This window comes from Leopardus geoffroyi, chromosome C3 (assembly GCF_018350155.1).
Source record: "Leopardus geoffroyi isolate Oge1 chromosome C3, O.geoffroyi_Oge1_pat1.0, whole genome shotgun sequence".
NCBI classification, from domain to species: Eukaryota; Metazoa; Chordata; class Mammalia; order Carnivora; family Felidae; genus Leopardus; species Leopardus geoffroyi.
Genome location: NC_059338.1, coordinates 9210839 through 9238535, shown reverse-complemented (window position 1 = coordinate 9238535; position 27697 = coordinate 9210839). Strand labels below are relative to the sequence as shown.

General features: G+C 48.4%; 1 long non-coding RNA gene across 1 annotated transcript in view; it reads left to right on the top strand.

The window, feature by feature from the left end:
* LOC123586347 overlaps positions 1-26416 on the top strand; it is a 61276-nt gene extending 34860 nt beyond the window's left edge. The window contains exons 6-8 of the long non-coding RNA XR_006706760.1: positions 143-237; positions 4260-4453; positions 26071-26416. This is a non-coding gene — a long non-coding RNA (uncharacterized LOC123586347). The remainder of the gene's footprint in view (positions 1-142; positions 238-4259; positions 4454-26070) is intronic.
* The last annotated feature ends 1281 nt before the right edge of the window (positions 26417-27697 follow it).

The window sequence follows — 27697 nt, the reverse complement described above, 5'->3', positions numbered from 1 at the left end:
TTGCGGTCTGGGCTGACACTAAAACACGGCTCCGAGCTCTGGATTCTTCACTGTGACCTTGGTGCTATTTGCAATTTCATTCATTTTATTTATTCAATGAATTTATGTTTAAGAGGGAAATTTTTTGGAAATACTTCCCTAGGTATCCTTTCCTCCAGTCGTACATGCAGTCTTTTCCTCACCTTTGCAACCTCATTATGGCTAAAGCAGACATTTATCACCCCTGGGAAGGAGAAGGTAGGTATTGCTAAGAAAGGTGATTTGCAACCTTAGATGCCCTTTAGAGCCACTTGGGAAGCTTTAAAAAATTGGCAGTGCCTGGGATCCACTCCAGACTAATTAAATCAGAATGTGGGGGATGGGTCCAGGGATTACTATAAAAGTACTCCAGGCATAATACTTTTTTGTTATGTGTCCAAGGTGGAGACCGATGATTCTAGTAAGAAACGGATTACAATGAAATTCTGTTTTTTAAATGGTATTTATTCAGCACTGTTGTTTAAAAAGTTATTTTAGAGGGAGAGAGAGAGAAAGTGAGTGGGGGAGAGCAGGAGAAGGAGAGAGAGAGAGAGAGAGAGAGAGAGAGAAGAGCGAAATCAAGAGTCAGATGCTCAACCGACTGAGCTACCCAGGTGCCCCTACAATGAGATTCTTATTTCTTAAAATCTTGTGTATTCGAACCCGAAGTTTTGAGATTTAAGGGAAATTATCTACTGACCTGTAATTAGAAAAGATGGAGGTTAGTTTTGTTGTTGGTGACAGGACTTGATGATTTACCTTCATAAATATTTATTGAATAACTAGTATATGCAAGGAAACTGTGATTAGAAACACCTGGGAACTTTTGGTTTGTTTACTTTGGGTCAGGAAGGAGACCAGCGTGGATATACGGGTCTGGGTCCCAGCAGGAAAGACAAGGCACGCTCGTACTTGATAAGTATATAGGATTTAATAAAGGGACTGTTTATCATGATACAAGCAGGGTTTAGGGAAACTGATAGGGAGGGGTGCAGCTCGTAAGAATGGCGAGTCACAGGGGGAGCCATGAGCAACCCCAGGCCTGAGGGGCCAGGCAGACTAGCTGTGTTAGGAGGGCACCTGACAGAAGCCACAAGCTTCTTGAGAAGGACACAGTATTGCCCAGGGACCCTTTCTGTATAAGATCATTCTAGTTGAGTTCCTGTCTCACCCAGCCCAGAGAACTAAGTCATTCACAACTGGTCCTGGAGGTGAGCAGGTGTAAGTGACAGAGTCTATCTTTTGAAGGTGGGTAAACGAGAGGGAAGGAGTAGGTAGCCCCTGATTCTGGCTTGGGAAACTGGTAATCCCGCAGTTTAACAACCACTGCCCCGTCTCGTGGGACTCTGCCTTTGAGGCTCACCGGGGCTGGAGAGTCTCACGGCAGCACAGAAGACGTCAGCCTGCCATTCATTCATTTATACCTTTACTCATTCTGTGAAATCGAGAAATACTTCCTGAGTGGCTCCCAAGTGCCAGGCACGGTTCTCGCAACAGGAGCTAGAGCGTCGATGGAGAAGCAGCAGAGGAGCCCGCGTCCGATGCAGCTGGCTCCGAACAAAAACATTCACACCTGTCAGGGGATCGTGTAGAAAAGCGTCGGCAATCACTGCCTTAAATCCATTTCTTTTTTTAAAGTTTTTTTGTTTAGTTTGAAAGAGATAGAGTGTGTGAGCAGGGGAGAGGCAGAGACAGAGGGAGAGAGAGGATCCCAAGCAGGCTCCACGCCGTCAGCACAGAGTCCGATGTGGGGCTTGAACTCACAAACCTGAGATCGTGACCTGAGCCGAAACCAAGAGTCGGATGCTTAACCGACTGAGCCACCCAGGCGCCCCTAAAATTCATTTCTCAAAAGGTGCTTTCTGAACTTACATTTGGCATTATGCTTTGAATTCATGGTAAAACCGCAATGAAGAGAAGACACTTGGTGTGGAATTGCACTGCTAAATAAGAAGCCGGCTTTGGCACGAACTAGCCACATAGCATCCTACCGTTGTTCTGGAAATTTCTATTCTCAGTTTCTTAGATGTAGGGATGTGACTTGGGCACTGGGGGTGGGGTGGGGGCTGGGAAATGGCCCTGAAGAAATTTAGGAGAGAAAAGAAGCCTTTCCTTGTAGCTAGAGATGGTCTCCATAATAAGGCAGAGAGTTTCATTCATTCATTCATTCATTCATTCATTCATTCATTCACAGACACATTTGTTGGAGGACTGTCATGTGAGGACACAGGGTTGGGTGGCAGGGATCCCCAAATAATGACAGAATCCTTGCCTTCAAGGCGCTGGTGGTTTCCTGGTGATTCAAGTGAGCACGTCACTGTTTACCTGGAGTTTGGTGGGGTTATCCTTGAGGAATCTCTTGAAAATGGTTCATTTGATAAAGGATTTGACCACCTGCCAAATTCTAGCCTGAGTATTTGTGACTTGTGTGCTCTGTGTTTGCACACACGTGCTGGCCTGCACACACGTCCTTCATCTGGAAAGAATTCTTTACTGGGATGAAGTGGGAAGGAAGGACAGAGAAGCACGAAATTTTTTCTTAATGTTTTTCTGGTGCGAAAGTAAGCAGGAATCTAATGCAGCACAGGCTGTGAAGGTAGGAAAATTCTGGTCTACATGATCTTCTCTCTTTTGACTCAGAACCAGGTGATGTCAGCAGGATGTTGGGGTTTCGGGACCAGTCCTAGGGTCCGGTGAAATGGCTCCACTTTATGATCCCTTAGAACAGGGGCCCGTTTTCATGTGAATTCTGCAACGTCTTTGCTGGCAGGTGGAGCGGGGCGGGGGGGGGTGTGTGGGCTTCAAACAAATGGACTTAGCGTCTAGGGTTTCTTGTTAGGTTGGCCTCCCTTTGCTAATATCTGGGACTTTTGCCAACGTCTTTGAACACCAAAGGTGAAATCAAAGCTCAGAAGGTGACACGTGTCCGAGAACAGGAGGAAGCCCATTATGTTAATGTGTTCCTCTGTGTCTCTGTCATCATGTACGTGCTTCTGTCCTGACTTTGAGTAGGCGACCTTTAGCTGAGATGTGAGGGTCTGTCCTCCTCATGTCCGACAGCGATGGAGGTTTGTTCCAAATGAGCAACAGTTAGGCCAGTTGTCCAGTGCTAGTGTCTGTGAGTGAGGAATAGCACCAAGGGAGACCAGGATGGAGTGACTTACCACTGCTCGACCTCGCTGAGAGCCGGAGACCCAACTGGGTCCCAGGAGGACTTGTACAGGAGAGGACTGAGGGGTTTATTTAGGGACATCACAGAGATGCCTTTTGCAGAAACAGGAAAGGAGCAAGGATAGATCCCCTGATAACCCAGGGGTTTGGTGCTTTCTCAGTTCCGGAGGACACAAGGGTAACTCATTGTGGGTGGATGCCGCCTGGATGCACTAAATTTCTTTATGGATGTGCCCGGGGTGACTTTGGGGTGTTCATGTGGCCCCACAGGCTGGGGGGGGGAAGCAGTGGCCGCCCCTTGCATCTCTAACCCTGCTGCTGTCAAGGTTCTGCCCTCATTTGCTTCTGATGTGTATCCTGAACTTCAGGTGACCTATATTTAGATTATGTAAAAAGGGTGGAAAGCAAGTGGCCTTTTTGCTCTAAGGTCAGAGTTCAGCTGTGCTTGATAATGCCACTTTGATCTCCAGGACCCTGCCTGTCAAGATCTATGGTGTCTGTCAACTAACTTCGCCCCGCACTTGACCTTTTGCTTGCCTGGGCCTGTAGTTACTGCCAAGACTCTAATCCCTCAGCATTGTCACTTCTGGCAAAAAAAAAAAAAAAATCCCCAAAGCCCGAGATTCAGACATTCCAGATTCTGTCCTGGCCCCTTAAAAATACATTTAATGAAGACTTTTTGGAATAAAAAAACCAAGAGGGTGAAGGAGTGGTTTTAAGAGGAAACTTCAAACAAATTGTAGAGCCAATGATGCAGAGCTCAGTAACAGTAGTTGGCTTGGCCAGAGTCCTAGGAGCTGGCCGGAATGGAGACATTTGCTGTGGCTCCCTGTTTGGGAGCAGGTGACCCCTCACCCATCAAAGACAGATGCTTATCTCCTGTCCTTTTGAGAATTTCTCCCCGTGCTTTCCTTTGAGTTGCTCATTTTGATATTTTATCATGCAGGCAGCTGAAAAGTACTTCCTTATGTCCAGCTGGAATCTTTGCTACTTAATTTAAAAATCAATTTTCCATCCCTTGTCAATTTCAGTTACTTATTATTATTATTATTTTGTATGGGTCCTTCCAGATGTGCACGTGGTTTCCACAGTGTGGTGAACCAACTTGGACACGATACCCTCAGAGGTCTGACTGCTGCACAGCACGTCAGGACCGTTGGCCCAGGACTCCGGAGGAGTCTGGTCGTCTGCCTGCCTAGAACCTATTGCTTGACCTTGGATAAGTCGCTTTCCCTGTCCAGGCATTGTGTCCCTCCGCTCTAAGGTAAGGGAATCCAATCACATCATCTCTAAGATTTCTTTCAGTTTTGATGCTTGTATGATTTTGCTAAGAGCACTGTATTGAAACAACGAATCTGCTTAACATGTAATAGATACACAATAAATATTTGTCAAGCAGAATTCAATCATAGGGATTTCCACTGAAGGCTTCTTTCAGCACTGGCTGGCTAAACCTTGGAACCGATGTCCTCAGTCCCTTCCGGGAGTGATCTATCTCTATCTCGTGTGGAAGCAGGAACCAGATGGCAGTGGTGAAGACCTTTCTTCACAAGGTGCATCAGGCACCTAGTACAGGAGTAGTCAGGACTCTCCAGCTCCACAGACAACCTGTTTCTAGTCACTTCTCTGTCATAGCCAATTCATTAAAATGCCTCTGTGATTCCAGAAAGAAGGCAAGTGTCCATGAGGAAGAGGTTATAAATACATCCAATTATAAATATATCCCATTAAAAATAGATATTAACAAGCAGCTCCAGACAGCATTGGGCTTGGCAAACTTAGCCAAGGAGAAAAAAGGAGGCTAATATCCGGAAAGCAATCCAGTTGTCCGTTGAGCAACATGGCTTTGAACTGTGTGGGTCCACGTAGTATGTGGATTTGTCTTGATAAATACAACACAGTGCTGTGAATGTACTTTTTCTTATGATTTTCTGAATTATATTTTCTTTTTTCTGTCTTCTAAGAATACAGCATATAATATGTATAACATACAACAATGTACTAGTTGACTGTTTATATGATTGGTAAGGCTTCCACTCAACAGTAGGCTATTGGTGGCTAAGTTTCTGGGGAATCAAAACTTTTATGTGGATTTCTGACTGTGCAGGAGGTCAGATCCCACTGTGCAAGAGTCCAATGTAACGTTTTCTTAAATGATTCCTTAGTAATATCTTTGGCGTTATATATGGCTCTTAACTAGCTACTAAATAGCGTAGGTGGTCAGAGAAGGGTTTGGCTTAGAACGTCCAGTAAAAATAGAAGTAGGACTTAATAAAGATTTCTCTGTGTCACAATACGTACACAGAAACTCCAGTGGACGGTTAGGGGTGGCTGTGTTCCTGGGACTTTGGAAAGACAGAGTGGCATGCAGTCCCTAACATTCCTGGCTTTTAAAGTCTCCAGAGAGGGGCGCCTTGATGGCTTCATTGGTTAAGCATCCGACTTTGGCTCAGGTCACGATCTCGTGGTTTGTGAGTTCAAGCCCCGTGTCAAGCTGCTGTCAGCATGGAGCCTGGGGCCTGCTTGGGATTCTGCATCCCCCAATCTCTCTCTGCCCCTCCCCTGCTCCCGCTTTGTCTCTCTATCTCTCAAAAATAAATAAACAAACAAAATAAATAAATAAAAGCTTGAGGGTGTGGCTGCCCCTGGAATCAGAGGGCCTGGACTTCCATACTGGGTCCAGCAGGTCCCAGGCGGGTGACCTTGGGGAAACCAAGCCCTTTCACTGCTTTAAGCCTCAGGTGTGTATTAACAATTACGTGAGGTAACAGAATAGAAAGTAACCTAGCCTAGAATCTGGCATGTGGGAAGAACTCAAACGTCGGCTTCTCGTAGTGACTGTCTGGGGTCAGGGCCAGTGGAGGACATGCGCCACATTGGAGGAGCTCCCAGGGCCCCTCCCTCGGACCACATGATGCACTCCGATCCCCTCTCCATGAGTCTGTGCAGTGTCTGTGGCAAAATGCCACAGACTGGGTGGCTCAGACAGCAGGAGCCGATTTTCTCCCAGTTCTGGAATCTGGAGCCCGAGATCAAGGTGCTGACAAGGGTTGGTTTCTCAGAGGACTCTCCACTTGGCTGGCTTGCAGGTGGCTGCTCTCTTGCTGTCTCTTCACATGGCCATCCCTCTGGGCACCCCCCCCCCCCCGGTGTCTCTCTGCGTGTCCTAATCTCCTCTTCTTATAAGGACGTGGGGCAGATTGGATTATGGCCACCCTAACACTCTTATTTCAATTTTAACATCATTGTCTCTTTAAATGTTTTTTAAGTTTATTGATTTATTTTGAAAAGAGACAAAGCGGGGGAGGGCAGAGAGAGAGGGAGGGAGAGAATGCCAAGCAGGTTCTGAGCTGTCAGCACAGAGCCTGATGTGGGGCTTGAACCCACAGACGGTGAGGTCATGACCTGAGCCCAAACCGAGAGTAAGACGCTTAACTGACGGGGCCACCCAGGCACCCCCGTCATCATCTCTTTAAAGGCCTTGTTTCCATGGTCACGTTCTGAGGTACTAGGGATAGGACTTTAAGTTTGCAGGGAGGGAGACAGAATTCAGTCCACGAGACCCAGGCACCCACTGAGCCTGCATGTGGAGCTAAGACCTTACGGTCCCGGCCGTGTCGGGCTTTGCAGTTCAGCTCCCAGATGAGCGTCTGTGCTCAGGTCAGTCCTCTCTGCTCCCTCCTCCCTTCCTCTTCTGGGAGGAAGACTCAAGCTAACACCCCCATTTTTACAAGGGAACACTGCTCCCTTTTTAGAGAGGCTTGATGTATGGTCACTCAGGTTTACAACCAAGGACACTGAAGTCCCTGTGTCCTAGGGGAAACCCCCAGGGAACTTGGGGGGACTCTGAAACCACCTCATAAAATGGCTCCCGAGCGCCAAAGGCTGGGCTGTGTGAGGCCATGAGACAGAACGCCAGAGCCACACCCCAAGGGGCCCGAAGGGGGTTCCCATCTTCTGTGGCTTTCTCTTTTCTTCCCTCGGCACCCCGCCTACATGGTGAGTCATCGCAAACTCCAAACACCCAGCCAGCTGTTTGGAACAGAAGAAACAACCATAGTCAGAGGCATCTTGGGCCCAAACTCTCCCTCTCTTCCCTCCCCCTTCCATCTCCCTCTCTCCATCTCCATCTGCATCATCTCCATCTCTGTCATCTGCATCATCTCCATCATCTCCATCATCTCCATCTTCTCTATCTTCTCCATCTTCTCCATCTCCATCATCTCCATCATCTGCATCATCTGCATCATCTCCATCATCTGCATCATCTGCATTATCTGCATCATCTCCATCATCTCCATCTCCTTCTCATTGTTCGGTTTTCCAACTCTCTCTTTTCCCCCTCTTCTCATTCTCATCCTCTCAAGGCTTAATTTGATTATCTGGAGACACTGGGTCTTTGCCAGTCAATGTCTGATCTATGGAAAAATTAGTATTTACCAAACTAATAGTTACAGCAAAGCCCTTAAGCCATGTTTCCTCCTAACGCAAGATCACTTTTCTTGTAATTCTTACCTAGAGTGTTAGCTTCTCACGAACAGGGGCCATGTTGGGCTCTCCACAACCCTCATGCCTTCCACACAGAAATACATAAACACTATTTGCAGAGAGATATGAAACTTTTAATAATATACTCTCTGAAAAGCTCAGGCCTGCAGTTAGTTTTTTTCCAATGTTATTTTTGAGAGAGAGTAAGCCAGGGAGGGGCAGAGAGACAGAGGGGGGCACAGAGGATCCAAAGCGGGCTTTGTGCTGACAGCAGAGAGCCTGACACGGGGCTTCAACTCACGAAGTGTGAGATTGTGACCAGAGCCGAAGTCCGATGCTTAACTGACTGAGCCACCCACGTGCCCCAGGCCTGCAGTTAGCTTTAAAGACACTTAGTAAGCCCCTCCGGGACCCAGACCTGGAGGTGCCAGCGTGCCAAAGCCCGGCTTCATCACTTCTGGTGATTCAGTTTGAGCCACTGAGCTCAGCAATAGATACAGTTGATTTAAAGAACAAACTTCAAATATGGCTTTTGACACTAAACTATAAAGCAGAAAATCATGTAGTTTTCATGGACAAAAATGCCTGCATCAAATGCAGCACCTTATCAACTCAAAATGATTTTGTCATGATTATCCTGTTTAAAAAAAAAAAAACTTTTTTTGTATATCTATACAATGGAATACTACTTGGCAAGGAGAAAGAATGAAATCCTGCCATTTGCAGCAACGTGGATGGAACTGGAAGGTATTATGCTGAGTGACATATGTCAGTCAGAGAAGGACAGGTGTCATATGTTTTCACTCATGTGGATCTTGAGCAACTTAGCAGAAGACCATGGGGGAGGGGAAGGGGAAAAACAGTTACAAATAGAGAGGGAGGGAGGCAAACCATTGTTCTCTCTTAAATACAGAGAACAATCTGAGGATTGATGGGGGGTGGGGGAGAGGGGAAAGTGGGTGATGGGCACTGAGGAGGGCACTTGTTGGGATGAGCACTGGGTGTTGTATGTAAGCCAATTCGATGATAAATTATATTTAAAAAAAGACCAAAACCTTTTTTCCCCTCTTTTGACTTCAAAGTTAGAAATTCCCTTGTAGGTACTTGGTCTAGTATTGAAGTCCCTGACGTTCTGCTGAAGTCAATGCCTTCAAGTTTGCTTCAACGGATGGGGGCCGTGGACTCTGAACCCGGTCTTGACCTCATTTGCTCTTTCTGTCCCTCACTCTGCTGTCGGAGGAAGATGGGGCTCATGAGAAAATCGAACGGATTTTGGTTTCCCATCTCTGACCTTTCCCACACTCCTCTATGCTTAGTGGAAATAAGAAATAAAGATTGGGCACAAGCGTGAAGCATGTACCTGTTCACTCATCTAGTCATTCAACAGTTATTTGTTTAGCACCTATTATGTGCCAGACATTTTGCCAGTCCAGGCACTACAGAGACGAGAAAGAGATCCCTGCCTGCAGGAAGCCCTCAGTCTACTGGGGGGTAGACGTGCAACCAAATCATTCCTGTATACTGACATACGAGAAATACGTATGAAACACTATAGGAGAACCGAAGAGGGGTCTGTCTCTTCGCATGAACAGAAGGAAGGTTGGAGACCTTGGAATGAAGCCTTGAAGGATGAGCCCAGTTTTGCTAGATGGTGTGGACTGGGAAGGACCACCTAGGGCTGTGGTGTCCCACGTGGTAGCCAGTAGCCACATATGACTATTTAGATTTAAGTTACTTAAAATTAAAACAAAAAAGTTAATTTCTCAGTCGTTCTGACTTTACTTATTTATTTAGATAGAGAGAGAGAGAGAGGGAGAGGGGTGCAGAGAACGAGGAAGACCGAGAATCCCAAGCAGGCTCTGCACCGTCAGTGCAAAGCCCAGCTCCGGTTTCGAACTCATGAGCCATGAGATCGTGACCTGAGCTGAAATCAAGAGTCAGACGCTTAACCGACTGAGCCACCCAGGCGTCCCAACATTTCAAGTACTCAAAAGCCACACCTGGCTAGTGGCTCTCACATTGGACAGGAAAGATACAGAACATTTCTATCACTGCAGAAAGCTTTACTGGACAAAGCTGTTGTGGGCAGAAAGGACAGCATGCTAACTTCTGGGACGCCGTCAGCTTTGGTCTGAAAACGCTTCCCTGAGGCTGCTTTTTGTGCCACGAGCCTCGGAACCTTCAGCGCTGCCTTGTGACAGAGACTGGTCCATGGGGCACGGCCTGGAAAGCTGGGTGCCCAGTGACCACAGCATGAGGCTGCCGGGTAAGCCATCCTCGCGGGCCAGCTGCTCTGGGGGCGGGGCAGTGGATGCTGACTGGCGGTTATCAGCAAGGACACAGCAGCTGGCTTCAGTGGCATGTGACCTCAATGTCTCCCTCCATTGGACATCCAGTGGACATCTAAACCCGAGCCCTGCATCCCTCATGCCCACCTGCTTCCCCACAGTCCTCCCCTCAGGTGATGGCATTTCCACTCTCCCAGCTGTTCAGGCCCAGGCCCTGGTGAGTACCTTACACCCCCCTCTTCTCCCGGCCCTAACCCTCCACCTAACCTATCAGGAAGTCCTGTCGGCTCTACCTTTCCAACATGGCTGGTGCGGGCCTCTTCCTCCCATCTCCATTGCTGCCGCCATGTTGAAACTCCATTACCTTTCACCAGGATTTCTGCAGCAGCCCCCTCACTGGTGTCCCAGGTGTCCCCCTTGCCCGCTCCCGTACCTTCTGTCCCCAGTAGAGTGGCTGGAGTGATAGTGCTAAAAGTTAGGTCATTTCATTCCTCTGCTTAAAAACCTCCAAATTCAGAGTAAAGGTTAGAATCCTTACAATGTCCTGTAAAACCCTCTGTGACTGTAGAACCTGGCCCTGTTCCCTCTCTGACTTCATCTATTACTATTCCCCCCCTGCGTCCTCTGCTCCAGCTACATTTGCCTCCTCCCTGTTCCCAAGGGCCTTTGCTCTGGCTGTCCCCTCTGCTTGGAAAGCCTTTTCTCCAGATATCCGTATGCAAACTCCCCTCTTCCTTCGGATCTTTGCTTAAACGTCAACTTCTCAACGAAACTCATGGCAATCTTATTTAAAATAGTGACCTGCACGCCTCCCTGTCTTTCCCGGCACCTCCATCCCCATTACCCTATAATACTCTTTTCTCAAATAGCGCACAGCACCTAGCCTGCCTCTTCGTTCATGGGTTGGTTGCACTCATTTTTGCTTTGCCGTCTCCCCTCCCTAGAACAGAGGCCAAGCGAAGGCAGGGGACTTTGTCAGTTGCATTCACTGAGATGTCCTATGTGCCTAGAGCCCACAGTGGTTCAGCTGTGTTCATTTGTTCTCATCCCGAGCTGCTCTCTGCCGCTGGGGAGCAGGTCGTATGTACGTAGGAGCCAATCGGCAGCCTGGGTCGGCAGCCCTCGCCTCTCCTTAGGCTTGCTGAGCGGGGCTCCAGGGGCGGACGGACTTACCGAAATTCTCAAGTGGAAGCTAGAGGCTTGGCCCTCAGGCGACCTGACTCTAAAGCAGTCTTCTGCTTTTCTGAGGGTCCCGGGTTGACAGAGGGTAGGAAGGGGTGGTTGGAGCAGTGAGGAAGGGGCTCCTGGGCAGGGTGGTGGGTTAGGGACCCTCGACGGTACGGTGGGTAGTGTAGTGCACCTGCTCGCGGTGTCCAGGGCGGCTGACTCTTTTCAAAACTGCTCCGTCATGCCCTCCAGTTGTACGAGCCTCCCGTGAGCATGCCTGATGACTCAGTAGCTGAATGGGACGGGGGAGGGCTTCAGGCATCAGAGCGGGGCTTATCAAGGGGTGGATGTGGAGTCTGAGTTGCGCACCGAGCGAGCGAGGAGAGGGCGCCGCGGGCAGTGAGTGGGGAGCTCTGCCCGCACCCCCCCCCCCACGCCAAGCCATGGATTTTTCATCTGTTCAAAGGGAACAGTAAAGCCTGCCTGTCTCCCTTTCAGCGTCCTGAGGATCAAATGAAATAATGTATATGAAAATGTTCCAAAAAGAATAAAGAGCTTGGCCAGGATAAAAAATTGCTTTTATTCCCAACGATAAGTCAAGGGTGAGGTTTCTAAGAAGTCATTTGTGTGGGCTGTTATTTCAGATCCTGTTTGTTTTGTTAAAAAAAAAAATTAAACCAAATCTGGACCTGTTGTATCAAGGGACAGTGGAAAAAGTATGCTATATGGTTCCTCAGACCTGTGGTCCAGCCATTTCCTGCCCCGGCGCCCTCCCCCTTCTCCCCCTCCCCCCTCCCCACTTGTCTGATGGTCTCAGTGCCCTCCAGCTGCTGTGACGCCCCTGTGTGTCTCGGGCTGGCCATGACCTTGTAGAAGGCGGGATGCAGAACCGTGCCGCTTGGTCATGGGGCCAGAACGACCTGCCCCCAGAGCCTCGCTGGTCCCGCTGAGGGACAGAGGGAAGCTGGGGTAATGACCTGGCTTGTTCAGGACCTGAGTGGGGAGCAGCGGAGAAAGAGGAGGGCGACTTGTACCCGTAGGACCTCCGTGCTGTGCCAGAGGCCGTCGTGACTTTCCGCCTCCCAACGCACCTGCGTCTCTCTAAGGTAGTGTTGTTCTTAGCTTAAAGATGAAGAAAGCTGAGGCTCAGAGAGGTTGATAGTCGGTCCCAGGCCACACAGCTTAGTGGTGACCAGCAGTGTCAGCATTGGAACTCAGATCTGTCTGGTTTCAGAAGCCGTGCCCTTTCCAGGCTGCCCTGCTCCCCCCTCTACACAGGCCGAGGGGTGGGGCTCCAGGTTTGGCTCCTTCCCTCAGATGTGTGATGATGGGCATGTCTTTCCAACGTTTCTCACCCGTTTCTTCAGTGACAGAGGCAGTGGTAACTTCGTCCCTCATGGGGTGGTTGTGAGAATCAAGGGAAACCGTGTATGTGGAGGAACCCGAATATTGCAAAGTTTTGCACGCAAGTGAGGAATGGCTATTAGAATTTTACCCTGTGACTGCCTTGCTCAAGAACCTTCAGTGAGTCCCTCTTCCCCGACCCGCTGGATCCTGGCATCCCTAGTTCCGTGTCTGCGCTCTCCCTGTCTGCCCCTCACCTGGCCTTTCTCTGTGGTCTGGCAAATGGCATGTCCATTACTGGAAGTGTCCTTCCCACCACCTCTCTGCCAATGTGGCTCTCTCGCCACCTTTCCGACCTGACACACATATGGCCCACCCCCTCCAGGAAGCCGTCCCTCACAGCCTCGCCTGCCTGTGTCACGTGGCTTTCAATGTGCTGCCTGGTGGCTGGGCACAAGTGCTCTCCAGCTGACTCAGAACCTTGAGAACTTCTCCCCAAGGAGGTTTGCCAGTCCTGTACCACTGAGATCATGGTCCTGTGCTCTTTGAATGCCCCCACAGCGACTCGTCCAGTACTCGGGACCCGCGACTTAAACGGTCAGAAAAGGTCAACCAGTGGACTAACACAGGGTCCTGGACCAATGCTTCCACTTTCTCATGTGGTGGGGGTCACGGAGAGCTCTGGCAGCTTTTCCAGGCAGCCTCCTGCAGCCCCTCAGTCTCTTCTGGAAGAGGCAGCTTCTGGCCTGAGCTCACACGGTGCCTGGAGTGAACTGGGCCCCTCCTGCGTGCCTGGCCAGACCACCCTGTCCTTGCGGGGCCAGCTCACCGCAGAGCTCTGGGAGCAAGGACGCTGACCTCAGCCCCCTTCCCTGCTCTGCACTTCTCTCAAATGTCATGCCCGGGCGGTGCGTTACACCCTGGCTTGTCTTCCAAGAACCTGGAGAAAAGAGAGCAGCCTTGACCTTCCTCGTGCATGTAGTGGTAGGACCTCGCACGTCCACCTTACCGGGGCTGGACACAGATCTCGAAGCAGGGTCACGTAACACCTGCGTACGGAGACTCCAAAGCTTGCTTTCCAGGTGCCTTCTGTGATTCGGGAGAGAAGGTACGAGGACCCCAAGGGGGGGAAGGTAACAGAAAGCACGCGTTGGCGTCACTCACATCGGCCGGTAGCCTGCCACTGGGCACATTGGCTCATCTTCCGGGGCACCAGTGTCCTGATGTGTAAACTGCGGATGACAATAGCATGGCCACCACAATGCATGGCTTTAAGTTCCGTCTCGAATTTTGTCCGCCTCTCCACTGTTCAGGTCTCAGGTTAGACGTCACCTTCTAAGAGAGACGTTCCCGCCACCCTAGGGATGTCCCTGGTGCCGTCCTGAGTGTCGCGCCCTGGCAATCCTTCCTGGCACTTCTTACGGTCTGTAATTATCATGTTTGTGCACCTGTGTATGTTTTTGCTACTAGAACGGAAGCCCCACGAGGGCAGGGAACACATGGGTCTTACTCACTGTTGTGTCTCGAACTCCTAGAACAACGGCTGGCACTTAGTAGGCGTTCGGTACACTCTGGTTCCCTTTCTTTTCCTTCCCCAGTAAATAACACATTAGTGTCAGGGAGAGAAAGTTTCCCGTTGGGCTTCCAAGTAAGTTCCTGCAAGGGCGTAAAAGTCCAAGCCGCCCGTGTCAAAAAGAAACTCCTACCCGCCACGGGAAGCTTGACCGCTGGGGGTCAGGGAGGGGCAGGTGCTGGTGACCTTTCAGCCTGAAGCAGTGGAACAGATGCCCCCCTTGTACCTGACGAAGTGGCTGTGGGGTATCCTCCAGGAGACCCCTCCCACCCGGCCCCCCGCAGAGCCGCAGGGCCATGGGCATTTCTGGGGACAGCAGCCTGGTTTTGCCCTCCTTCCTGTGCCCACCCCCACCTTCCCAGTGCTTAGCCAGCACCAGACGTTTCCACACGCGGCCACGGGGCCTCTGAGGACGCTCTGGAATCTGTCACCTTTCTCCCACGACACACATGCCAGGAAGATGGACCTGAGTGTGTGCGTGGGGACGGGAGGTGTCCATGTAAACTTTTTCCGAGGGAAGAGAAATGAAGGACAGAGCGGGAGAGAAGGGACTGGCAGAGATGTGAGGAGGGCGGAGAGAAAAATGTTGGAAAAGGGACTTTTTTTGTTTTTTGTTTTTAATCTTAGAAAGGTTTGAATGAGTGGGAAGGAGCCAGCTGACAGGAGGAGCTTGAAAATCCAGGAACACAGGGCGAGGGAAGGCTGACAAGCAGACAGAGTCTAGGGCTTGCCTGGGACGAAGGGGCTTCCCAGGAGGTGGGAAGAGGCCCACCAGGGACTTCTCCGTGGCCGAGCTCCGTGGCTGAGCTGGCCAGGCATTGGCACAGGCGTGACTTTGTCCTGTCCTCACTCAGGTAGCTAAGGGTGCAATTATATGCCTTCCGAGGCCTTCCGGCAATCGAACCTCACTTCCCCTCCACCCCCCACAAAAGCACATTCCCCGGGCGGGAGATGGGACGCTAGAAAGCCACCTCATCTTGCCAGGCCTCGTTCTCCAGGACAGAGGGCTGGTTGGATGATGTCTGAGGTTCTTTCCAGCAGAGCTGTTGCGAGTCAACGGTTTAAGTTGCCTGTGATGGCTTTGATGGCCCTGGCCGGATCTGTTCTCAGGACACAGCATCAGGGGTCTCCAGGGGAAAGTCTTCGCGTAGCGATGCTCCTGGCTTTCCTGAAGCCTCTTGCCCCGTCCTGCTTTGGAGGACACGGCTTGGGGATGAGTGGGTGCATACGGGTTTGTCCGCCCTCAGGAGACTCTGCTGGCTGTGTGGGGTCTGGGTCAGCCAGGCGCCGCACAGCAGTGGTGACATGGGAGTGCGGGGGGTGCGTGACTTCAGCAGCCGCACCATGTGGCCTGGGTGGAAGCAATAGCAGTGGGAAATGGGGGAGGGGGCTGCTGGTGAGCTGATCGGGTTTCTCAATTATTTCTTTACACTAACCAGTTTGGGCTGAGCGAGCACCTGGGGCTCTTCAGTTTTGCGGGGAGGAGGTCCTGGGAGAGATGTTATGCGATCCTTCAATCTGGGCAGGGGGGCACCTGGGTGAGTAACGCGCACATAAAAAACCAGGGGTGGCTTTATTTCCCAAGCTGGTGGCGCAGGTCATGCCAATGACATTAGTTTTCTTTAAAAAGAGGCAAAGCCAACAAAAAATGCTATGTATGGGTCTGTAGTAGGGTTCATGTGTGTTGTATGTTGGGGGAGGGGGAGGTGGCTGAAATCCCAAATCAATAAGGTAATTGAGTTATTTCCGTCGAGTGTTTAAGGCTATTACTTTAAGTGAACACAGGGCAGTTGGCTGTGTTTGCTGTAATCAGCTTTGGACTCATCGGGCATATTGATCTCTCCCAGCGCTGTTTGGTGTTCTTGAAACATCAGCGGAAGTCTTACCCCCGCCTCCCCCTCCTCTTTCCTCCTCTTCTTCCCAAGGCTTCTGAAAAGCACAAACACAGTTCTCTCTGCTGGCTGGGTTGCAAGTTTTCCACTTCACATCATCATCATTTGTTCTAAAAGCAAAATGCCATTTTCCGCGACTCTTTACACTTGTGTGTGTGTGTGCGTGCACACACACACACACACACACACACACACACACACACACACAGCCTCTGTGCTCAACAATGTGCTTTTTAATATAAAGAAGGAGTGAAGACAACAGGTCCACTATTTCTGCAATATCCCGGGGCAGGGAAGCCATTCCCAGTCCAGCAAGAAACATTGTGCCCATTGAGGCTGCCCTCCAGCTCTGGGCGGCTGACAATCCCAACCTTTGTGACCACCAGAGAATCATGGCCTGTACCCGTCCCCTTGGACTCCACCCTACTGGCCCCCAAAGGTCACTGACAGTGATGTCACGGAAAACCATGGGGTCACAGAGCCTGTCCTCCGAAGAAGCTCTGGGAAGTGTTGGTGGGTCCCTGAAAGCTAGTGGACTTACCCACTCCCTTCCATCTAGCCCCCAGCCCTGAGCCCTGCAGAAGTTCTCCAGCTCAGAGGCAATGCGGCCCTAGTGGGAGCGTGCGAGAAGCTGTGGGCAATCTGCCATGCCCACTCTCCATGGCACCTGCTGGCTGTCAGGACTGAGCAAGGGGGACCCTGGCCCCTCCCCTTAGACCTCCTGCTGCTCATCTACTTTAACCCCATTTTTGCTGGGCTTGGCTCCACATCTGACATTCATTTGCCCTTTTGATGCCTCTCTCTCCCCAGCTCTACCCCCTGTGGAAATGGGATACGCAGGTATACCTGTACACACACACACACACACACACACACACACACACACACACAGTCCCCATTAACCCACTCTGAGAGTGCCAGCCTCATCCAAGTCAGGCCAGAGAACCCAGGAAAACCCCTTGGTAACCTGGGGGTGCTGTTAGCTGGAGCTTGCACACACCTGCCTAAAGTTTGGGGACACAGAACTCCTGGATGCTTTCGGGGGAATATGGACAGAATCTCGGAGAAAGCAACACGATTTATGGTAAAATTGCACTGACTGAGCCCTGTCCATGTGTCCTAAGCCACATACATTATTTCCCATCCATTCCGGGAAGGAGCTGTTTGTGTTGTAATTTTGTGCTGAAGAAGGTGAATCTTGGTGGTGAGGGAAAACTCTTGGGTGGAAGACTTGAAACCAGGCTTTGACTCCAAATCCAAGACCCTCCCCTGGCCCCCTGCCCCGGTCTATCCCGGGGCTTAGAAATGACAACAGGTAACTAGGATTATTTGCACTCCAGAAGGGAAGACTTGTGCAGATCCGTGTGTGGGCGGTGGGGGCCGGGGTGGATGGTTTGAGGAATTTGGAGCCCTGGTAATGGGGTGAGATGGCACCATGTCTTGTGATCTCCTTAGTGCCATCATCCTTGGTACTTGTATCCTCCTCTCTCCTTGGGATCAAGCCCTTTCAACTTAACTCTGCCCAAGGCCTCCGCCATGACTCCTGCCACCCAGCAACCCACTGCTGTTGGGGAAAAAGTCCTGGCTCCCAATCTGGTGGCCCCTCTCCACTCCCCCCGCCCAACTCCGCCTTACGTGCTGTGCCTCCGACATCCATGCACTTCTGACTCCCAGACTCTGCAGTGGCCGTGCCCTTCTGCTGACACGTCTCCTTCTCCTCGCTCTTTTTGGTGACCTCCTATGATCTTCTGAGTCCCAGCTTGTGACACTCTCCCTAATCCCCATCCCCACTGTCTTCCCATAACACTGCATGTCTGGCCTAGCAATGCAAGTATGATCAGAGCTGTGGTTTAGAAAGATCACTGTATTGGTGGTGTAGGCATTTGACTGGATGAAACACTAAGGGCTGGGAGAACATTTGGAGTCTTTTGCAACCCTTTCAGTGAGAGAGGAACCAGGGCAGGGGATAGAAAGAAGAGTTCTGGCTGGGGGTGGGGGTAGGTTCTGGAGATTGGGACTCCCAGACATGGAGCTGAGTTTGAGTCAGACTAAAGGAGGCTAGCACCTGTCCCAAGATGGCTTTCAGGGAACTCTTGTCTCTCGGCAGGGGACTTCCCTAGAAGACCTTTGGAAGACCCTTTCAACCCTTTAACTGATTCTGTTATAACTGTGGCATTCTCTGGGTTGCTCAGAAGGCAGGAGCTCTAAAAATAGAAAGCCTTATTATTACCGATTAAATTTCTTTCCACCTACAGAATTTTCTGAAAGTAATAAGAAGAGGAAGCCTGAGTCTGTGCTGAAGTGTTCAGGGAGCAGGGATATGCTGAGAGGTGATGACAGAGATAAGGGGGGGTCGAGGGGAAAACCACTGATTGAACACACTAGTGGGTAAAGGGACTTTCCAGAGGGTGTGGACCCTTCAAGGGGAGCTGTGCATGAATATTAAAACTATAGAGTGCCTGCCGAGGCCACTGTCTGAGCCATGGGAGGACAGTGGCCATGGGGTGCAGTGACTTCACCCCTGTCTCTGCCTCAGGGCAATGCACGAATGACCTCTGCAACCCTGCTCTGGGGTGCAGCTCATTCCCCAACTCTCCTGCCTCCTGATGCATTTCATGCTCATGAAGATCCACCTGCAAGGCTGACGGCAGCCTCACAGTTTCTGAGAAGGGCGCCCTTGACGACTAAGGATCTGTAAAGTCACACGAAGAGTCCAAAGAAGAGAGGGAATAGAAAATACTCTATTTGTGCATTTTATTATGTTTTTAAAGAATTTAAAAAAATTTTTTAATTATTTTTTTGAAAGAGAGCGAGTGGGGGAAGGGCAGAGAGAGAGAGAGAGAGAGAGGGAGGGAGAGAGAGAATCCCAAGTATGCTCCATGCTGTCAGCCCAGAGCTTGAACTCCCAAACCATGAGTTCATGACCTGAGCCAAGATCAAGAGTTGGACACTTAACTGACTGAGCCACTCAGGTGCCCCACTTATTATTAAAAAAAAAAACAAAAAACTCTCTCCCCCGGGCAATTCAATCAGTGTCAGGTACTCCACACCTGGATCCACACTACAGCTCTGCCCTAGAATAATTTAGAACAATTTTAATGCCTCTTTCTAATGACGTGAAAAAGTCCAAGTCACTTTCTATGTGCTTCTTCCTGTAGGTTCTCTTTGCCCGCGTGGCTTAGTCCCTCATCCTGGGTGCCGTCCGTGGTCAGGCGTTCCTGCAGGGGTGGTCTCACCAGCCGGGTATACGTCAGGGCTTTGCAGTCAGGCTTGAAACCTGGCCCTTCTAGTAACTGGCTTGGGTTCTTAAATGGAATTATTCTGAACTGCCATTTGTTCATAAGTTAGAAATGATTGTATAACAGCATTTACACATGGTTTAACATTGAGTTTCCTTTTCTGCAAAATGGAGATCATAAAAGGAGTGCTGTTTAATGGGTTTCAGTTTTGCAAGGTGAAGACAGTTCTGGAGAGTGGTTGCACAACAGTGTGAATGTACAATGTGGACATATAACTGAGAAAATTTTAAAGGTCTTATTGTTTCAGTGATTCGTGAATCAGGTGGCACCCAATCCAGCAGATAGAAAGGGGCTCCTGGGCATCTGGGTGGCTCAGTCCGCTGAGAGCCCGACTCTTGATTTCTGCTCAGGCCTTAACCTCACGGTTTGTGAGATGGAGCCCTGCCCTTCTAGCTGCCAGTGATGAACCTGCTCAGGATTCTTTCTCTCCCTCTCTCTCTCAAAATAAATGAATAAACTTAAAAAAAAAAGAAAGAAAGAAAAGGGCTACAAGGAGCTGTACAAACGAAAGACTTTTATAGGCAGAAAGGAGCAGGAACGAGCAACTTATGCCAGGTTAGTAGATGGTTACTTTCCATTTAGGGGATGGTGGGGATTTTATAAGGCAGATCTCCTACCGAATACTGCTTAGGAGGTTCCTGATTGGCTCGTTTACAGTTCCATCTCTGATAGAGTGGAAACTGTAATTGAGTTGACGGTGTTTGACGAGGTGGGGTTTAGCACAGGCAACTCCATTTTGGACCCGCCATCTTGTTTTCCACAGTACTCAACACTACTGGACTGTGTACTTAAAAATAATTAACGTGGTAAGTTTTGTTATGTGGGCTTTACCGCTATTAAAAAACCGGAGATAATAAAGTCGGTCTCACCTGACAGTGAAGGTGGGCTGAGATGACGTGTGTAAAGTACTAGGCACAGTTCCTGACATCTGGCAAACACACAGCTCGATAAATGTTAACTTTTATTAGTAGTATTAGTATTGATATTTCTTGTTCCCCAAACCGGCATTCTCTTTCCCCAGGCTAAAATCAAGGTGTCTCTACTAGGGAAGGGAAGAGCTAGAGAGGATCATCACCTAGTGGAATCTCCAAAACATTCGTTACTGACATTACGTTCTCCTTGAGGCCGGAGTTTATAATAACGACAGCTAACACTCATCTCCACACAAATGAGCCCTCCTAAGCCCCACAAAACCCGAGGGAATGGGTATAATTCTTTCCATCATTTGTCTGAAGTCACACAGCTAGTAAGTGACAGTCCAGATAAAGCTGTTTGTCCCAGAGCCTACGGTGTTGACCACCAAGTCTTGACCTACACCCAGCCCACCACTGCGTTAGAATCTCTGGCTTATGGCCTCTTGAAGCGATGGATCCCTCTTTAGCTGTGGCCAACAAAACTCTTTAGGCCTTGATCTCCTGTAATGCCAGCCATCAGCTCAGATTTGCAGGCCATTTGTATTTCAGACGTAAGAAGAGCACACCTGAGCGGTGCTCACGTTGGCTGAACTCTGGAACCAGTCCTGAGGTCACTCATTCTTCGTAAGACTACGCAGTTCAACCCCTCAGAGCTCTGTGGTTGACTCCTTTCTCCCAGAGGTTCTATTTATTTAGCTTTCCATGTTCTTCGCTCCCTAATTAATTAAAGTAATAGATGCACAGAATAAGAAATACTGAGGCAATCAAGGACAATAGAAAATGCAAAGTAGAAATGTTCCTTCCCCTTCCCTCGCCTGTGCCTCTGTTTAATTATTTCAGTTTCTAGTTCTTCTGGTGCCTATTTCCAACCTTTAACCATCTAAATGCTTTTATGCCTTTCTCTTGGTTTTTCATTTTTAAACAGTGTTGATTGATTTCTTACCATGAAAGAAGAAAGATATAACTCATTTGCTGTAATCCTCCTTCTAATTTTGCTTGTTTTTCTTCTTCACCTGTGTAATTTTAAATAATATATTTAAATTTATATTTTTAAAAGATTATGTTTCTCTATATCTCAACTCTAGACAGTACTTTTCTGATTTTTGCACTGCAAAAAAAGAACTTTACCTCCCTCTGTGTTCTGATTTCTACCAGCTGCTCTCCTACTTTTTCATTGCTTGTGTAAAATATTCACACTCTGGGGGTGCCTGGGTGGCTCAGCTGGTTGAGCCAGTTGAGTTTGACTCCTGATTTTGGCTCAGGTCATGATCCCAGGGTCATGGGATTGAGCCCCAAGTTGGGCTCCATGCTAAGTATGAAGCCTGCTTACCATTCTCCCTCTTTCTCCCTCTGCCCCTCTCCCCCACTTGGGTGCTCTCTCTCTAAAATAAATTGAAAAAATATTTACACTCTGTTCTGTAACTACCATTAGATCCTCTGTGTTTGGCTTATATGCTGATTTTTACAGGTTAAAAATCAATGGGTATTTATGTTATGATTATTTACTTATTTTCCTCAGAACCAAGCAGTGTGATTAGACCCATAGAAAAGATGTAATTCTATTGTTGAAGTAATTAAACACGGAGGCCATTAGGCTGAGGTGACTCTAATGTTCTGGTAGCTTACCTAAGCCAGAGTCAATTCCTATAAATGTACTTGTATCCAAGAAAGCAAAATTTAATAGTAACCAATCACAACAGCCAACTAGGCTTTCCTAAATAAGGCAACAGCTTGAGATTTAGACAATGAAATAATTTCCTTGCTTTGCTTTTATGTCTGTTCTATAAAAGTCTCTCCCTGGGGCGCCTGGGTGGCGCAGTCGGTTAAGCGTCCGACTTCAGCCAGGTCACGATCTCGCGGTCTGGGAGTTCTAGCCCCGCATCAGGCTCTGGGCTGATGGCTCAGAGCCTGGAGCCTGTTTCCGATTCTGTGTCTCCCTCTCTCTCTGCCCCTCCCCCGTTCATGCTGTGTCTCTCTCTGTCCCAAAAATAAATAAACGTTGAAAAAAAAAAAACTAAAAAAAAAAAAAAAATCTCTCCCCAAACTCCTGTCTGCCAGGTGCCCCTAACCACTTTTGGCTTGGTTCTGGTGGATTCCAACCAATGTTTGCTCAAATAAACTCTTCAAAAATTGAATGTGCCTCGGTTTATCTTTTTTCATACTACGTTGTTAAGACTTTCCGCTCAAAGGAGAATGCTTCCAGAATCAATGTCAGATGGATTCTGTTTTCATACATTCTATTCATGTTCAGAATCATGATACATTTTTATTTTTGTGTATTTTGACTGTGACTTTTTAATACAACTCTTTGCTAATTTTATTTTTCCTGGTATTCCTAACTACCTTTCCTTTTCATTCACAGACAGTGCTATTCTTTTTAGATCATCCAGCTTCTCATTCTAATTACCTGTTACGGGAAATTGCCTTGATTTAAACAATTTTTAATTTAATTTTAATTCTTCTTCAGCACTGGACCTGAGCTGAGACATAACTGAACATGAAAGTTATGAACATCCCCAGCCTAGGTGAGGACATCCAGGAAGTCAGCCAACGTTGTTCTAGGTTTCCTGAGTCATAAAAGAACCATGAAATGCAACGTGGCCTCCTGGAGAAGGAACTGGATCTGAGTTCATGTTCTTGTTTGCACACACCACTTAGTTTCTCTGCACCTCAGGATTGGTCTCCATAGAACAATGGTGGCTACCGTTTTATTGAGCATGTATTAAGTGCTGAGCATAGCATTCTAAGCACCGCATGTACATCACCGTGATCCAGCTCCAAAATAACCACAAGCGAAGGCCAATCATCATTGCAATTTTAGACACAAGGGGCTGAGATTCAGCAAGACTAAGCAATTTCTCAAGGTGGTGAGTAGCAGAGGCAAGGCTTGAACCCAGGTGGCCTGACTCCAAAATCCGGTATTGTTTCTGCGAAAGAATTTCTCAGCTCCCTTTCTGCATTAACTAAATGCCAATGATTCTGTGAGCACTTACTCTATTAAGTATCGATAGCAACTACCTTTGGAGCTGTGAACTTTGAGGGAGGGCCCTTGACTCTTAAAGATCTCCTTCTCAGAGTGCTCTGTGTCCTTTCCTAACATGCTTGGTTGTTTTCTAGGTCCCCTGGGGAACTGTCACTGACAGGGTTCAATTCACTTCATCGCTGGGTTACTTTTACTCTTTCCGGATCCCGTGCTCTCCTGTTGCTCAGATATCTGTTTCACTTGGCTGGAGTATGCTTTCAAATGATCATGATGAAAAGCTGCAGAGGCACTGGGTGGCTTAAGTATCTGAGTCTTGGTTTCGGCTCAGGTCATGATCTCACAGTTGGTGAGTTCAAGCCCCACATTGGGCTCTGCCATGACGTTGTGGAGCCTGCTTGGGATTCTCTCTCTCCCTCTCTCTACCCCTCCCCCACTGTCTAACTCTCTCTCAAATAAACAAACACTAAAAAAGGTGCAGTGGATGTCAAATTTCCGACACTTAGCATACAGTTTTAGTGATGGCAATCTGATACATGTTGCTTTACAGATAACCACTTTTATTTTTTCCTAAATCTTCAAGTATTTATAGTTGGCATTTCTAAACTTTTACCTGGATATACTTGGGTGGTGGACCTAGTGTGTATTTTTTGTAAGCTCCAGGCACTTGTCCTTCTTTCTTTCTTTTATCATTTTCTCCCTTCCATCTTCTCTGTTCACATTTTCTGGAATGCATTAAATTGATGGTCCACTTATTGGGTTGACCCTCTAAGTCTCTTCCCTTTTTGTCTGAAATTTTGTATGTCTTTGTCTTAATGATCCATGGTCTGAAAGTCTTTTTGAATTTGCTCTTCACTTGCTCCATTGACCTTTTCCATTCAGCCACTATGTTTGTAATTTCCAGTATCTCTTTCCTGCTCTCTGAATGTTTTCTTTTTACAGCCACTCTTTTTGTTTTATGGATGTACTATCTCCCTGAATCTTTCTGAGCAGAGGAATCAGAATCGTTGTTTTAATTTATTTTTTAAGTTTATTTATTTTGTGTGTGAGAGAGAGAGTGCACCAGCAGGGGAGGGGCAGAGAGAGAGGGAGAGAGAATCCCAAGCAGGCTCTGCTTGGGTCCCACATTGGGCTCGAACCCATGAACTGTGAGATCATGACCTGAACCAAAACCAAGAGTCAGATGCTTAACTTACTGAGCCACCAGGTACCCCTAGAATCATTTAAAAAGTCTTTTCTGTTTTGTTTTCTCTGGAGTGAGTGTTTTATTTGTTCATCTAGATTCTTTAGTGATGTTGAATTTTCTCAAATGCTTGGTGTCCTTGGAAGTCCCACGCATATTTTTTTGAATGAAAGAGAAAGTTTACTAACTTCTGAGGTCAGCCTGAATTTCCTTTATGGATGTAGAGACCTATTTATTTTCCAGGTCTCTTTCTTAAATGAAAGACAAAGTAAAGGTGATACACAAAATGCCTGCACTCATGCTAGTTAAAGTCTTAGAGATGCAAACATGACATACATAATGGGATAAATACAAAATTTTGGTGAGATTTGGTGAGAAATACCAGGGCTTTATAAGAGAATATAGCGGGAAGATCTAATTTAAATTGGAGTTTTAGGAAGGGCTTTTCTGAGGAGGTGACATTTATACTGGGTCCTGAAATATTGGTTGGAGTTGCCTGGTAGAGTTGGTAGAATACCAGAGCATTCCAAGTAGCAGGGATAGCATGTCTAAAGGCCCTGGGGCAGGAAAGGGTGTGACATGTCGTAGACACTGAAAGGAGAGCTGTGCATCTATGACACAGTGATCGAGGGCAAGAGTACAGGAGTTTAGGTAAAAAAGTAGCCAGGGGCAGGTCATGGGGACCTTAAAGATCAAGTTACGGTAAAGGAGGTTACTTTTCAGTTCAATTATAAAACATTAAAGGCTTTTTTTTTTGAGACAGAGAGAGAGACAGAGAGAGAGAGAGCGCACATGAGCAGTGGTCAAAGGGAGAGGGAGAGAAAACCTTAAATGGGCTCCATGACCAGCCCAGCACAGAAGCTGACATGGGGCTTGATCTCACAACCAGGAGATCATGACCTGAGTGGAAATCAAGAGTCGGATACTTAACCTACTGAGCCACCCAGATGCCCTACTCATGAAAGGACTTAAGCATAAGAGTCATATGATCAATTCTGCATTAGAAAAAATCTGGCTATTGTGTAACTAAGGGGATGGAGAGGCTAACAGTGGAAGCAAGGGGAAAAGGAGGTGTTTGCAGCAATCCAGGCAGAACAAGATGGAGACCAAGCTGGGTGCATTGAAGATGAGAAGAACTGACAGCATTGGGTGGTGGAGGAAGTAAATGAAACAAGGGGGAAAGTGGTTTCATATTGGCTGGAGCTGCCATCTAGGAGTGGAAGACTCTGGAAGAAAAGCAGATTTGGAGGCAACATCCTGAGTTTAGTTAGGCTATGTCAGGTGTGAGATAGTTGTGAGACATCCAAGTCTAGATGTCTAGAGGGGCTGTGAATACTTGGATCTGTGAGGATTGTGCCAAGGAGGCCAAAGGATCATGCTTCAAGAAGGGAAGAGAAGAAATCAGTAGTGTTGAACGGTGTTCCGTTGTTAGATAAACAGCTAAAACATGAATTCAAATCTGAAACAAAGGGGTTTCTGATGACCTTGGAGAGAGTGGTCATATCAGAGTGGGGGCTGTGGAGGCCAGATTTGCAGATTCAGAAGCAAGTGAAAGGTGAGCAAATAAGTAGGGGTGGGGCAGGGTGGGGGAGGGTGCTTAGCAGCTTCTGGAGGTATTGGCTGGGAAGGGGAAGAGACGGTCGCAGCTAAAGGGAAGTGTAGCATAATATAGGTTCCCACATCACAATTGTTCATCAGATCGTGAGCTTGAGAAGGACAGGAAGCACTTCTGACACTTCTTTCTGTCCCCTAGGCCAGCACGATGGCTAGGATATGGGAGTTGATCAAACCGTGTTTATTGAATCTGCAGAAATATACGAAGGCTTGGGAAGAGAATGGCTCTACTGTTCCACGTCAGGTAGAGCTGGCTCAAAGCCTGGCCTGCAGGGCTGTTGCTGACGCTGCCCACAGGTCCAGACAACCACAGACTGTGGACAGTCACGACTCGTGTAAATTGCCATTGTCAGCCTGGCCTCTTGGGGTCAAGCTGCTGAAGTTCCAGTAGGCCTGCTGGTAAACCCCAGGTACTATCTGTAGAGTCGAATGGCCCTCTTAAGATAAGAACAGATGTTTTCTTTTCTTTATTTAAAAAAAAATGTTTAAATATTTATAATTTATTTTTGAGAGAGGGAGAGTGAGAGAGAGAGAGACAGAGTGTGAGCAGGGAGGGGCAGAGAGAGAGGGAGACACAGAATCTGAAGCAGGCTCCAGGCTCTAAGCTGTCAGCACAGAGCCCGACGCGGGGCTCGAACTCACAAACTGTGAGACCATGACCTGAGCCGAAGTCAGACACTTGACCGACTGAGCCACCCAGGTGCCCCAGAGGTTCTTGTCTTTAAAAAAAAAAAAACAGCCCAAAGATCTCACAGCTGGCCGGTGAGAAGCTGGGCCCTGAACCCGAGACGGTAGACTCCCCGGCAGAAGTTGATGTGGATAAAGCACCCAGTCTAGCATCTGGAACGTACAAGGACTCATTAGGTGTGGATCATCCTTCCTTGCCCCATCTCATGTGCTTTCCCTCTGCCTGGCAGCCTCCTGTGCTCTACAGCATGTCCCTGGATGGACAGACAGTATTCTAATAGAGTAATGAAGCTTGATGGTATGGAAATCAGCATTGGCCTTGACCTTCTATTCATAGCGTATGAACTCTGACTCTCCACTTTGGTAGGACTCACCCAGAACACCATCAACCAAGAGGCCACACCAAACTGAGTTACAAGAGAACTTCTTAAAGTCATTCTTCGGTGAGTACAAATAAAACCCGTGTTTCTGGTTTTTGTTTTTGTTTTTTTCTTTTGTAAATTCACAACCTGGTTTTACCCAAGTATTTGTACCCGCTCATATCTTGAAACAGCAGTGGGGGCTTCCAGGTCAAGGACACAGGGGGATCCTAATCTTCACTAGCAGCAGAAAAATCTGGAGAGGCTCCAGACACACCCCAGCTAGGAGGGCGCAGACAGGAGAGGCTGCCCCGACTGGCGGGTACCACGGATCCTGCTTGTCCATTCCCTTTGGTGCCTACTCTGTGTCTGCCCATGTTTGCCTTTCCTCCACCCCCATCCCATGTGCATCCCTACCCCCCTTCTCCCAGCTGCAGACTCCCTATTCTTATCAAAAGCTGCTCCTGTTCTCCAGATCATGTAATGCCCGTTACCATGGCACCCGGTACTTCACATTATTAAGACAATCTCTTTATTAGTAAGCCCGCTCCTCCCAGGAAGTCAGGCGCCTCGGAGCCCATTTGATGAGACGATGAACCCGAGTCTCTGGAGGTTTCGGGACTGTCAGGGGGTCAGGACAGACAGGCTCGGAGACCTCGGGCCTCATGCCCCACTCCTGGATTGCACCTGACTGCTTAGAGGGTGACTGGGACTCTCACA